A 13,098-nucleotide genomic window follows, 5' to 3' on the forward strand; every position below is an offset into this window, starting at 1 on the left:
TTCTTTCTTTCCACCTCCTTTTTTTTGGACAGAATATTTGCATAGGATTTCCCCTCTTAAGTTTTTATGTATACAGTACAGCATTGGTAACTATATGCATTGTGGTATACAGTAGTTCTTTAGGACTCATTCACTTTGCATAAGTAAAACTTTGTACTCTTTGATTAACACCTCCTGATTCCCTCTTCCTGGGGTCCCTGGCAACCATCATTCTCCTTTCTGTTTTTATGAGTTTGACTGTGTTGGATTTCTGCTATAATTGGGATCATGTAGTCTTTGTTCCTCTGTATCTGGCTTATTTTACTTCCAGGTTCATCTATGTTGTAGCAGATGGCAAGATTTCCTACATTTTTTAGGCTGGGTAATATTCTGTTGTATATGTACCACATCTTTTTTATCCATTCATCTGTTGACAGACATTTGGGTTGATTCCATATCTTGGCTGTTCTAAATAATGCTGGATTGAACGTGAGTGTGCAGTTACCTCTTTGAGATCCTAATTTCAATTTGTTTGGGTGTACACCAAAGAGCATGATTGCTGGATCATAGGGGTAGTTCTATTTTTAATTTTTCGAGGAATCTCCATACTGTTTTCCATAGTGGACATTCCAGTGTACATTCCCACCAACACAATACAAGGATTCCTTTTTCTCCACATCCTTGTCAACACTTACTATCTTTTATTTTTATTTTTTTGATAATAGCCATCCTAACAAGTGTGAGGTGATATTTCATTGTGGTTTTGGTGTGCATTTTCCTGATGATCAGTGATGTTGAGCATCTTTTCATGTGTCTGTTGGCCATTTCTATGACTTCTGTGGGGAAAGGTCTACTCAGGTCTTCTTATCCATTTTTTTTAAAGTTGGGGTTTTTTTTATTTAATTTTTTATTTTTTTATTTTTTTTGCTATTGAGTTATGTGAGTTCTTCATATATTTTGGGTATTATCCTCTTATCAGATAAATGATTTGCAGATATTTTCTCCCATTTTTTTAGGTTGCCTTTTCATTTTGTTGATGGTTTCCTTTGCTGTGCAGAAGCTTTTTAGTTTGATGTGGTCCCAGCTGTTTTTGTTTTTCTTGCCTTTGGTGTCATATCCAAGAAATCATTGCCAAGGCCAATACCTAGAAGCTTTTCCTCTGTGTTTTCTTTTAAAAGTTTTATTTTTTATTTTTTTTTAAAGTTTTATAATTTCAGATCTTATGTTTAAGTCTTTAAACCATTTTGATTGATTTTTGTATATGGTATAAAATAAGGGTCCAAGTTCACTGTTTTGCATGTGCACTGTTTATACATGTTTTGCATGTATAAAATAAGGGTCCAAGTTCACTATTTTGCAGTTTTCCCAACGTCATTTTTTGAAGAGACTGTCATTTTCTCATTGTGTATTCTTGCCCCCGTTGTTGAAAATCAGTTTATGATAAATGTGTGGGTTTATTTCTCTATTCTGTCCCATTAGTCGATATGTCTGTTTTTATGCCAGTGCCATAATACTTTTATTACTATGGTTTTGTAATATATTTTAAAATCAATAAGTGTGATGTGCCTGCTCTGTTGCTCTTGCTCAAGATTGCTTTGGTTATTTGGAGTCTCTTGTGGTTCCATATGAATTTTAGAATTGTTTTTTAAAATTTCTGTAATCTTTACTTTTATTTGCAACCTTTTCTAAAAACACATTTAATATTTTACATCTGATAATGCCAACATAGGAAGTCATGGCACATCTGACTCTGTTTTAGGCATTAGCTCTCACTTGTAACTTTTTTCCTTGTTTGTTTTTGGACTTTTTTTTTTTTAAAGATTTTATTTATTTAATCATGAGAGACAGCGATAGAGAGGCAGAGACATAGACAGAGGAAGAAGAGACTTGGGTTGGAGGTGTGTTTCTCCAGTAATGATATGCTTTGCTTCTGCTAGGTACCTGAGGGCATGCACTGGGCACTATATATTTTTTAAGATTTTTAAAGATTTTATTTACTTATTCATGAGAAACACAGGCAGAGACAGAGGCAGAGAGGGAGGAGCAGGCTCCATGCTGAGAGCCCAATGTGGGACTCAATCCCAGGACCCCGGGAGCATGCCCTGAGCCAAAGGCAGGTAGGTGCTCAACCGCTGAGCCACCTGGGTGTCCTTGGGCACTACTTTAAATAAAATTCTTAGTTTTAGGCTTTTTTGTGTCATGTGTTATATGAATTCAGATTGTAAACTCATGAGAAGAGTGTTTTTTTTTTTTAAGATTTTATTTATTTATTCATTCATGAGAGAGACAGAGAGAGAGAGACAGGCAGAGACACAGGCAGAGGGAGAAGCAGGCTTCACGCAGGGAGCCGGATGTGAGACTTGATCCCGGGACCCCAGGATCATGCCCTGGGCTGAAGGCAGGCACCAAACCGCTGAGCCACCCAGGGATCCTGAAGACTGTCTTATTGTTACGAAATTAACAGAAGAGACTTTCACCCCTTTCACTTAGGGATAAGATTGGAGTTTTTCCAGCATTTCCTGGGAAGGGTGTATTTAATTCACCTGTATTTGAAGGTATGACCCTCAGAGTACTCAGCTTTTGCAGGAGTAGAGATTGGGTCTTCCACTTGATTTGCATGTAGGGTAGATTCTGGGTTGGAATTCTGCTCTCCCTAGCCCCCAGATCATAAAAATGGAAGATTTGGCTCACCTAGTTTGGCAAATACCCTCAAAATGAAAACTCTCTTACCTTTTCAGGTTTCAGTTTTCATTTGGTTTTTGATTCTTAAGTACATCTTACTTCCTAATCAGAACATCAATACATTTATATAGAAGTTTTAAACATTTTTATATTTTAATTTGCATTTTTAGTTCTTTTCAATATAGGAGTAAGTATGGCAGTGGTCAGCCCAGAGTATCTAGTCGTCTGTACTGTTGGAAATGGACTTCTTTTTATCATCAAGAAGGTGAATACTTTGATGTAGTCAGGTGGAGCTGCCTTTTCCTTTATGATTATTACTTTTTGGTCTTCCTAAGAGATCTTTCCTTACTTTCAGTCTCCCAGTGTCACAAACACAAAAATACATATTCTCTTATGTTCTGTCTGTCTATATTGATGTTAGGAAGGATTTATTTTTACTTTTGTCCATATGAAAATGGGTCAGATTTGACTTTTGACCTGTTTTTATATGTCCTTGTGAGCTAGACATGGTTTTTACATTTTAAAAGGTCATATATATATAGAATATGTGGTAGAGGTGGTATGTAGCCTGCAAAGTCTAAGGTATTTATTATCTGGATGTTTATACAAAAAGCTTGCAGACCCTTGGATTAATTTACTTTTTGTTCCTCATTTATTTGCTATATTTTAACTTCCCATTTATACCTGGAGTTTATCTCTGAGCCCTCCATTTGATTTCATTTGTCTCTTCATTTATTGCCAACTCCAAATACCACAGTGTAATGAAAATGGCTGTTTTCGTTAATGAAAGTACATGAGCTAAAGGAGAGGGATTAGAAAATGCAGGATCCGTTTTCAGAGTAGGAATTGGAAAAATGTAGAAAATTCATCCTTGGATGCCTAATTGCCCTGACATTAACTAGAGGCATAGAGATTCAGAGTGCCCACAGACTACGCCTCTGCTGTGCCCAGAGCAAGCGCTGGACCATGGAATTGGATTTTATTGATTAATTTGTAACTGTGTACAGTGCTGTATGAAGCATGAAACGCTTGTTCTAGGAAGCTTCTGACAAATGGAACAATGAATTGTGAAATCCCAAGTGGATCAGAATGAGTGAGGAAGAGATTGGGGGTCACATGGGAGAAGCATGCGGTGTGAACCCTAAAATATGTGTTAATCATTGAAGATGGGAGAAGCAGAGAAAGCTAGGTGCTGAGAATATTAGATCTTTCCTTCTGAAGCAGATGTTTGTCTGAGGTACGTGTCTGCTTACTCCAGTCGTGACACAGTTTACTTGTGCAGTGAGGTAGCACTCTCAGGGGAGACAGCACAATCTCTGAGGTGAGGTGGAGATGCACACAAGAGCTGTGTTGGCTGCCATCACCCCTGGCTGAGACATCTGTCACATTCACCAGGGCTCTCCTGTTTAGTGGGACACTGGAGGTTTGCATGCTCCACTCTGCTTCCTTTTGCTTCCTTATTCCCTGTCGGATCAAATGAGAGGAACAGTATGACAACACACGTTTCCCTTCCCCGCTGCACCCCCCCCCCCCCATAAGCCTGTGTGAAGGGGCCTGACCCTCTCCTTGAATCTACCTTCCTTCCCTCAGACTTGGCTGATCAAAGGGGCAGTGAGTGTGTGTGGGGCAGGGAGGGTGTGGCTAGAGTAGGCAGGCTGGCCAGTGGCTTTCTGCCAGCCTCAAGATCCATGACACAAACTTTACCCTGCCTCCTCTTGAGAGCAACTCACTGAACTCTAGTTAAAACTGGTGCCTCCTGAGTCCTTGACCTTGGCCAGCCAGCCACCAGTATCTCTGCTGGGGCTAATGTGGGGTAAAAAGGCTTTTTTCTGATGAGTTTTCCATGAGGCCTATCAACAAAAACATTGTGCTGATCTTACATAACTAGTAGTAACATAGACTCTTAAAGGAAGACCTCTGGAGAGAGACCAGGAGCGCAGGGGATACACATCAAGTATAGAAGCTAAATTTAAAATCTGGGCCCTAAATGGCCAGATTTATTCAAAACCCTGTGAACCACTCTGCAGGTTGGCTCACAGCGAATTAGACATAAATACAGAAACCTAGGTTGATTGTGAAGATAACCTTGAGTAAAACCGCGGTGAGAAAAAGAATGGCTCCATGGAACAATGTCACACACAAAAGCAACACTACATATTTATAAGGATCCTAGCATAGCTCAGGATGTTTGGAGCATCTCTGGGGGACATAGGCCACTGGGAGACAGAGGAGAAGGGAAATGCTCCACTCCTGTGTGTGAGGTTGGGCTCCCCAGAAGCAGAGCCTGAGATGAGCATTCCTGGATAGGGGATTTGCGGAGAGAGGGCTCTCAGGAGTGAGGGAAGCAGACCAGGGCAAGGGAAGGATGAAACAAGGTTTGGTGTTGAGTCTCTAGTCCTGCCTCATCCCATGGGAAGCTCTGGAGTATGAGATGCACCAGAGATGGTCCTGCTCAGAGAGGAAGGGGCAGAGCTATCATCCCTGCAACCGTCAGTCAGTGGCTAAGGGTCCTTCCTGGGGAATGTGCAAGCTCACCCAGGCCTCTTCAGGCAAGATGGCTCCCATCAGCCAAAGGGCAGCCCTCTTGAGAAGGGGGTAAATATGAGTCATTAGCAGCCAACATCCTGGCATCTGGAATACAATATGCAGCTGAGTGATGGCAGTTGAGACAGGTCCTCATGGCATCTGCTAAACTGCAGGAGGCCTTGTTTGGCTGGTGATGGTGACAGGCTTGCTTCCCCTGCCACGCCCTGTGTGTTCATGCCCAGAGGATGATGCTCCAGGAGGGGTGCATACAGAATGTTCTAGAGAACCCAGGAGAGGGAGCAACAGACCCTGCCCATGACTAAACAAAATACTGCTTTGAAGGCAACACCAAGATCCACTTGGGCTCTCCCAAGGGCAAAAGGGCCAAGATTCCACTTTCCTGAGACCTGAATTCAGGGGTTGGGACTCTTTCACAGTCTCCTAATGATTTTCATTGAGCAGTCCCTCACTAGGCCACTTTCCAAAAAGCAAAACCTCCCTGCAGTTCAAACTGTGCCATTCTTAACACCTGCAAGCTTGTGGCAGTCACCCACTGACTTGGGGTAAAGGTGACACGGCAGCACATAGAGAAGACTTCTCCCTGCAGCCCCCCACCTTCCTACCTCCCTTTGTCTCTACACTTTGAAATCACTCTCCGCCCAGGCCCAGCAGGAGCCCTGACTGGTTCAGGGGCTTGTGATTAGCTCCCTACCCTGGCTCAGATAGCTCTTTCAGGAACCTGTGGACTTGACAAGCGGGGACGACTGCTTCAAAGAACAAGGCAGGCACCCCTGGGGAATGACAGCTCCTGCCCAAGGCCAGGGAGGCAGCAGTGCCATGTGAGTGGCGCCTCTCCCAAACACGGACTCCAGAAAAGATGAACAAAAAAGGCACTTTCTCATTGTTGTGATGCCATAAAAATCAGTGCCTAAGAGAATACAGCATTCTGCAGATCTTATTTAAAATTCTGTGAGCAGGGATCCCTGGGTGGCGCAGCGGTTTAGCGCCTGCCTTTGGCCCAGGGCGCGATCCTGGAGACCTGGGATCGAATCCCACGTCGGGCTCCCGGTGCATGGAGCCTGCTTCTCCCTCTGCCTATGTCTCTGCCTCTCTCTCTTTCTCGCTCTGTGACTATCATAAATAAATAAAAATTTAAAAAAAAAAAAAAAAAAAAAAAAAAAAAAAAAAAAAAAATTCTGTGAGCAGCCGTGGTGATTAGGGGGCTGCAGCTGGAGGCTGGCAGTAGCTCAAATGACAAAGGAGAATGGCCAGGCAGGTCGCCTCACCTTCCCTCCAGGCTGAAGAGCATCTGGGAGTAGAATTCTCATAAACTGAGGCTTGTAAAAGAAGGGGCATCCTTGTGACTTGACTGGGTAGAGAGAAGCAGTGCAAAGGTCTTTTCAGAGAGCTGACTACTGATGGTGGCCTATAGCAAAGTGGTATGGAGTGCTGGATCAAGGGTCTAGCTCCACCTGGCCACACAGTATTGTGTGTCTTAGGGCTCCTAGCAGCTGCGCTGCGTCTTGGTTCTTGGGCCGCAAAATGGTGGCATGAGACCAGCTTGCTGTCTGTTTTTGGTTGCACTTTTGGTTGAATATGCCAATAAATGCATAACTATTTACTTAGAAATTATACACACATTGTACTTTACTAATGTATTATGTATATTATAAAGGGCATATAGCAATAGATACAAGAAAGTCTGGAAGAAAATAAATAAAAGCTCTAGTATATTCTTTCTCAACCCTTGCCATGCCCTCCCACTGGGATGTGAATACTGTTTTGGAGATGAGATGAGATGATCTGGAAGGGCTTCTCTCGATGGAAAGTCTGTGGTGCCCGTTTTTTCAAAGTAGATCCTCCAAGCCTATAGTGTCCAATACAGTAAGCCATTGGTCCCACATGGCTATTTAAATTGATTAAAATCAAATAAAGTAAAATTCAGTTCCTCAGAAATACTAACTACATTTCAAATGCTCAATAGCTGCACATGGTCAGTGCAGATTATAGAACATTGCTGTCATTGCTGGAAGTTGTATTGAGCAGCATGTTTTTTAAGTAGTCAGGACCATATGATTCAGTATTTAATTACATCCACTAGCCTTTAGTAAGCATTTGCTATGTGCTGAATAGCATGGAAAGCACTTCATCCACATGATCTTGTGTAGTCCCTCCAATGACCTCATAGAGTTAGGTCCCAGTATTGTCTCCACATCCTAGAGGGGAAAAGGAGGACAGGAAGGATAAGGAATTTCTAAGTTGACAAGCTGCATCCCACAGGGATTTGGGGTTTATTGAGCATGGCCTTTGTAAATGTTTGTGTGTGGGGGCTTCTGGGCCCATATTGCCAGGGCGGGCTACTGCACACGTGCTTCTCTATCCCACAGGTACAAAGGGAGTTTCTTACAGAGCCGCACTCAACGGAGGGGGAGCGGACCCCGCAGGCAACTCAGGGTGCTGAGAAAAGACTGCCACCTCCCCCAACTCGAGGGGCTGGGTCCACACGGAACCCCCAAGCAGCCTTCTTCAGAAATGACAGGTAATGTTCTTCTTGGAGGCAAATCTACACTGGGCACACAGAGGCATCAGGCGCCTTATGGAGGTTGGGGATGCAGGATGGGCAGGAGCCAGCCATCCTTGCCCTGAAGGAATGATGACACAGGTTTGGCCTCAAACTAGTGGGGAGAATCCTGGGTGAGAATATAGAGAAGTCAGCACACTTTCTTTACTCCTGGCCATGTGTGCTGGGTCCCTTGCCGGGGACAGATTTGCTCCAGGACCTCGGGAACATGAGTCAGAACTCTTGGTGCCTCCGCTTTCTCCTATCTTTTAAAAGGAAGTTTACTTGATTCTTTCTATAGGGCCATTTCAGGCTGCAGGGGGTCAGTGGGGGGCTTGAGAGTCAGCGTGGAAGAGAAAGATGAGCAGTTAGTACGCGTGGGAGCTGCAGGGAACATTGCTTACATGGAGGCCAGCAGAGGCGCACGCTTTGTCATGCTCAGAAATAAATCAAGGATGAACTAATGCAGAGCGCTTCCAGGAAAAAGGCCTATTTTCAGCTGTAATTGCTGGGCAACCAGGGCAAATGGCTGCGCTTCTCGGGACCTCCATTCTCTCTCTACCTTCCCCCTTTCCCCAACAGCAGCCCAGCCTTAGCCCCTATGCAAGGTGTTGACTGGGAAAAATGAAGAGCATCTGTGGAAAGGCTGCAGGGTCCCATCTGGCCAGCAGTGACCAAATTACCATCCTTTTGTGGCTGATTATTGTCTGTTTGGCTCAGGGGCTGACCTTGGGCTGTGTCTGATGGCTGAGGTTTTGGTCCTTGGGGACAGTTTGGGGGGGGGGGATACTTCCCCTCCCCCTTTGTGTAGCTCCAGTGCCCCCTGCAGGCAGATGGCTCTACCTTGCTCCCATCCCTGCCATCCCCAAAAGCTTCTCCTAGAGGCAAGGACAAGGATTTGTGTGCTGTTTCTTAGAATTTAAATCAAGGTAAGTATTTGCTCCCCAGGTTGGCCAGGAAAAGCATCATCTTTGCTATGGAATGTGGGGGGTTATGATGGTGTGGGTGAGGCTGGGATGAGGTGGGGATGGGAGGCCGAAGGCCCCAGAGAGCCCTGCTGATCCTTTCTTCACTTCTGTGGCCCACATCCTCAGCTCTGTTACTTTCCTTCTTCTCAAATAGATGCAGCCAAGGGAACTGCCCAAGGGGGTTGCTTGGGTGATACCTGCCCCCTCCACAGAACCAACTGGAACTCTGCCTGTTGTTCCAAATGGCAGAACCTTCCCACCAGCTCTCTTGCCAGTGCCTTAAAGAGAGCTAAGTCAGGCCACTGCTGGAAGCTCACGTCAGCTGCCATGTTTATATTCCTAAGCATTGTGCTGTGCATTGAAGAGGAGAGGAACAATCCCTGCTGTGGTCTAGGGTGAAGACAGGCCAGTGGACTTACTAGGTGTTCAACCCTTTGCTCAAATCATACTGGGGATGACACAGCAGGTCAGTTAGCTGCCCCCTTGGGATCTGTGTCTGCACAGCTAAGCTGTTGATAAAGGTTTTACCTACCCAGTGGCTCAGTGTGAGTGTCAGGTGAGCTGCTATATGCAGCAGGCACCGTGCAGACTCTACGGCAGATGATAAATGTCGATTGTTACTATCTGCTGAGCACGATAAGCATACCTGCGTAAAAACTGGCAGGTGCTGAGTGCCAAATGAGTGTGGGGCATGTAATAAATTTTTCTTGTTTGCAGAGGACAAGGTCAGCACTGGGGGAGAAACCCAAAGGGGAAGTTTTCTCCAGAGATGTAGGGCTTCATCTGGAAATGCACATGTAGGGAGAATACAGCAGAGGCTTTCTGGACTGAGGAGTGGTAAGTAGGGGCTCATGGGCAAGAATGCAGACCCTGGAAAAGGCCAATGGAGCCCTGATTGGCCAGTGTGCACTGGGCCCCGTGGGAGGCAGGGGCCAGCCACTGAAGCCAGTGCTCCACTAGGCACCACCTGTACTAGTTCCTATGGCTGTTGAAGAACTTGCCACAAACTTGGTGGCTTAAAACAACAAAAAATAATTTTCTTATGGTTACGGAGGCCAGTTGTCTCACACTGTCTCCAGAAGCTTTAGGGAAGGAGCCTTCCTGCCTCTTTCAGCTTTTCGTGGCTCCGGGTGGCCCCTGGCTTGTGGGTGCATCTCTCCGGCTTCTGCTTCCATCTGTACATAGACTTCTCCCTGTGTTTCTGTGAATCAGATTTCCCCCTCTGTTTCCCTTATAAGTATACTTGTCATTGGATTTAGAGCTGATCCTAAATCCAGGATGATCTCATTTTAAGAGTCTTAATTTAATTACGTCTGCAAAGATTCTTTGTCCAACTGCCACAGGTTCTTCAGGTTAAGACTGGGACATACCATGTTGGGGGCCACAGTTGACCTAAAAATGTGTTTCTAAGTGAGAAAAGTGGTGGCCCACATGGACATTTAGTGTTCAATGATGCACGTTGTCTGTGCTCTTATCATGTGCAGTTTGGGTAGGAAAGTTCTATTATAAACCAAACCAATACATAATCATTAAAGGGAGTCACCCAGGCCACCACCAGCAGGACATGTTCACACTTGGGGAAAGAGTTGTTCAAGTGGCTAGAAGTAGCTTCAGTACCAGGATGGGTGTGTTGGGCTAGAGGACCCATTAGTTTCTCTTTAGGGAGAAGCCCTAGCCCTAGGCTGGGTAGGGCATGGGCAGGCCCTCCACATATGGCTGTGTGAATTGTGCCTACAGGGCCTGTGGTCCAGTTACCACCCAGTTTGCCCAGTCTTGCACTCTGACTCTGAGGCTGTCAGCTCCTCTCTTTCCCTGCCACAGCCCAGCAGTGAAGCAGGTGCCTCTTCCTACTGTGCACATTGCCCCATGTGCTCACAGTGACCCTGGGGGGTCAACCCCAGCATGAGCAGAGACACCAGGCAGAAGCCTCTGACTTGTCACTTTCCCAAAGCCTCAGGGTGTGGTCCTGCTCCCAACCACATGGACTCATGGAGGACATCTGGAGACTCCCTCCATGTTGGGAAAAATCCCACTTGTATCTACTTATCTCAGCATCAGCTTTTCATAGCAAAGCCTCAGAGCAAACTGGGCCACAATGAATGGTAGATAAAAACAGACCCAAAGAAACAAAAAAGTCAGAAACACAATCTGTGGAGCTAAGAAAAGAAAGGAGAGGCCATCCGTAGTTCAAATGTCCCCTGGGATGTAGCCCCACACATAAGTATTATAATGCCCCAGCAACAGCCCAGAGTGGTGACAAATGTCTATGCTTTCGTGTTTATTATTTGAGAAGCGGATTGAGCTAGAGGCCCGGGTCACTGGTGCCCATTTTCAAAGGGCTCCCTCCGCAATTAGGAGAAGCGTGGAGGATGTCCATTAAAAGCAGGTGTGAGCCTGCGGGATGTGGGCTAAGCATTGGCCCAGGGAGTATTAATCACCCCCTGTCCCTTATTGAAGTGTCAGAGTGGGAATAGGAATGGCTGGTTGGGTAAGCCAGCCAGCCCAGGGTGGACAGGTCATGATGGACACCATCGAGTCAGAGGGTGGCAGAATGCATTAAAATAAATACCTCCTGGAAATCAAAGGGGCTTGAGGATTTTTATTGCCACTGCTTGCCCATACCAATATTTCACAGTGGAGTGACGGGCACTCTGAGTGTTGGGTGTTTGAAGACAAAGTGCCGTTACTTCAAAGGAACCTAATGATGGGCGTTGGTCACCCACCATCTACAAACAATTTTCTTCTATCCTTTGACCTGGCAGGTCCCTCATGGAGAGATCAGGGCTGGCTTCTGAGTGAGGAAGCTGACCTTGCCATGTCTGTGTGTGTGTGTGTGTGTGTGTGCGTGCGTGCGCACGCACAAGTGCCTGTGAATGCATGCAGCTGTGTATATTTTTCTTTCAGAGGGCATGGAGGAGAAGGAGGACCTGTTTTCCACGGCAGGACAATGATAGAATTTTAGGTGACCTAGGGGCTGTAACTTCGAGGAGGAACTTGACAAAATGCAACAGAGAAGTTGAGAATTGTCATTGAGGGGAACTTCCCAATTAAAAGGTAGAGAAAACCTTTGACCCTAATTCGAATCAGTAGAGCCTCTTCAAATAAGTAGGCAAGAATACTTGTGTCTGGGGGCTGAAAGAAGATGTCATAACCGATTCATTGTCCTCTTCAGCTTTAGTGACTCTTCCTGTCAACAATTTATAAAGATGAGAGGAAGAGGATCTTTCTGAAAAATATTTTTTAAAAGGATGCTTAATTTCCCTCTTCTTTAAACTATTCTGATAGCTTGATACTAATCATTGCAATTAACAGATGGCTTGGCAGTGAAGTCATCTGCAAGCAGAAGGCCAGAGGAGTTAGGAAAGATAAAGACCTAATTTATAAAATTGTAGAGTGATTGAAGTCTTTGAGACTCTCCTGAGAACTGAGTCTGTTTTTAAACCTGAATCCAGTAGTCTATCCCGTCCAAGTTTCCAGCAAGGGGGTGGGGGAAGCTGGAAGTCTCTTTTTAAAATATCAATGCATTGCTATCAATAGCAATGAATTATCAGTAGCAGTGGTAACTGTCAGTTGGCAGGAGTACTGCCGTTTTGGAGAACTTGCTTCTTCATTCCTGTGGACTTCAGGATCACGGTGTAGGTATGGTTGTTAGGTGGCTTTAATCTCAGAAGCTCAAGGTTCCTCATCACAGGGATTCATCAAAAGATACTTTCTTTTTTTTTTTTTTTAAAGATACTTTCTAAGATATCAAGTCATTGAATGTCCCAAGTAGAGCACACACCTACCTAAGGGAGGACCTTGTAATCTAAACTTTCTTTATGGGACACCCCAGTCAGAGGTTGCCTGAGGAGGTGTAATGATTGTCACAGAATAAGAATATTCTCCAATAAACTGACTCCTTCTAAATTTAGACCCCTTTTAAATACCACTTTCTCTCTGTCTCTCTCTCCTCACCATTAGCTTTCACCCCTGCCATTCAGATGAATTTTCACAATATAATGTAAATTGATTGCCAAGTGAAACCACAAATCATGCTCAGGCCATAGAATTTCATGAAGTTGATGGAAGTGACGACTGGATTGATTGAAACTCATTGACAGAATCTGACTAGATGACAAATGGACAAGAGAGATCTGAGGAGGATAATTCCAAGAGAACGAGGTGCATGCTGGAGAGTTGAGAGAAGCCCTTGGGAAAAATTGACAAGGCCCTATAATAATTTGAGGGGGAAAATCCCTCTCCCTCTTCTTATGAAAGTAAATGTAAACTGAAGAATAGCTCATTGGTGTGCTCTGCAGTTTTGTGTAAAAATGTACTCTGCCCCCATCAGCACTGGATTAACCTTTGTTGATTTCAACAATTAGCTTATAGTTTGCCATTATA

The 13,098-nt window shown here is 44.8% G+C and overlaps 1 protein-coding gene across 13 annotated transcripts in view; it reads left to right on the top strand.

Moving 5' to 3' along the window:
- Window positions 1-13,098, top strand: part of ZNF831 (zinc finger protein 831) — a 129,112-nt gene that overhangs the window by 53,008 nt on the left and 63,006 nt on the right. For 9 of the 13 annotated variants that reach the window (XM_038572754.1, XM_038572755.1, XM_038572756.1 and 6 more), the window contains 4 exons: window positions 7,575-7,726; window positions 9,433-9,552; window positions 11,620-11,769; window positions 12,676-12,876. The gene's annotated coding sequence lies outside the window, so the exon portion shown is untranslated. The remainder of the gene's footprint in view (window positions 1-7,574; window positions 7,727-9,432; window positions 9,553-11,619; window positions 11,770-12,675; window positions 12,877-13,098) is intronic. The other 4 variants (XM_038572749.1, XM_038572750.1, XM_038572751.1 and 1 more) reach the window with 4 other exon arrangements.

Source organism: Canis lupus, chromosome 24 (genome assembly GCF_011100685.1).
Source record: "Canis lupus familiaris isolate Mischka breed German Shepherd chromosome 24, alternate assembly UU_Cfam_GSD_1.0, whole genome shotgun sequence".
NCBI lineage: Eukaryota > Metazoa > Chordata > Mammalia > Carnivora > Canidae > Canis > Canis lupus.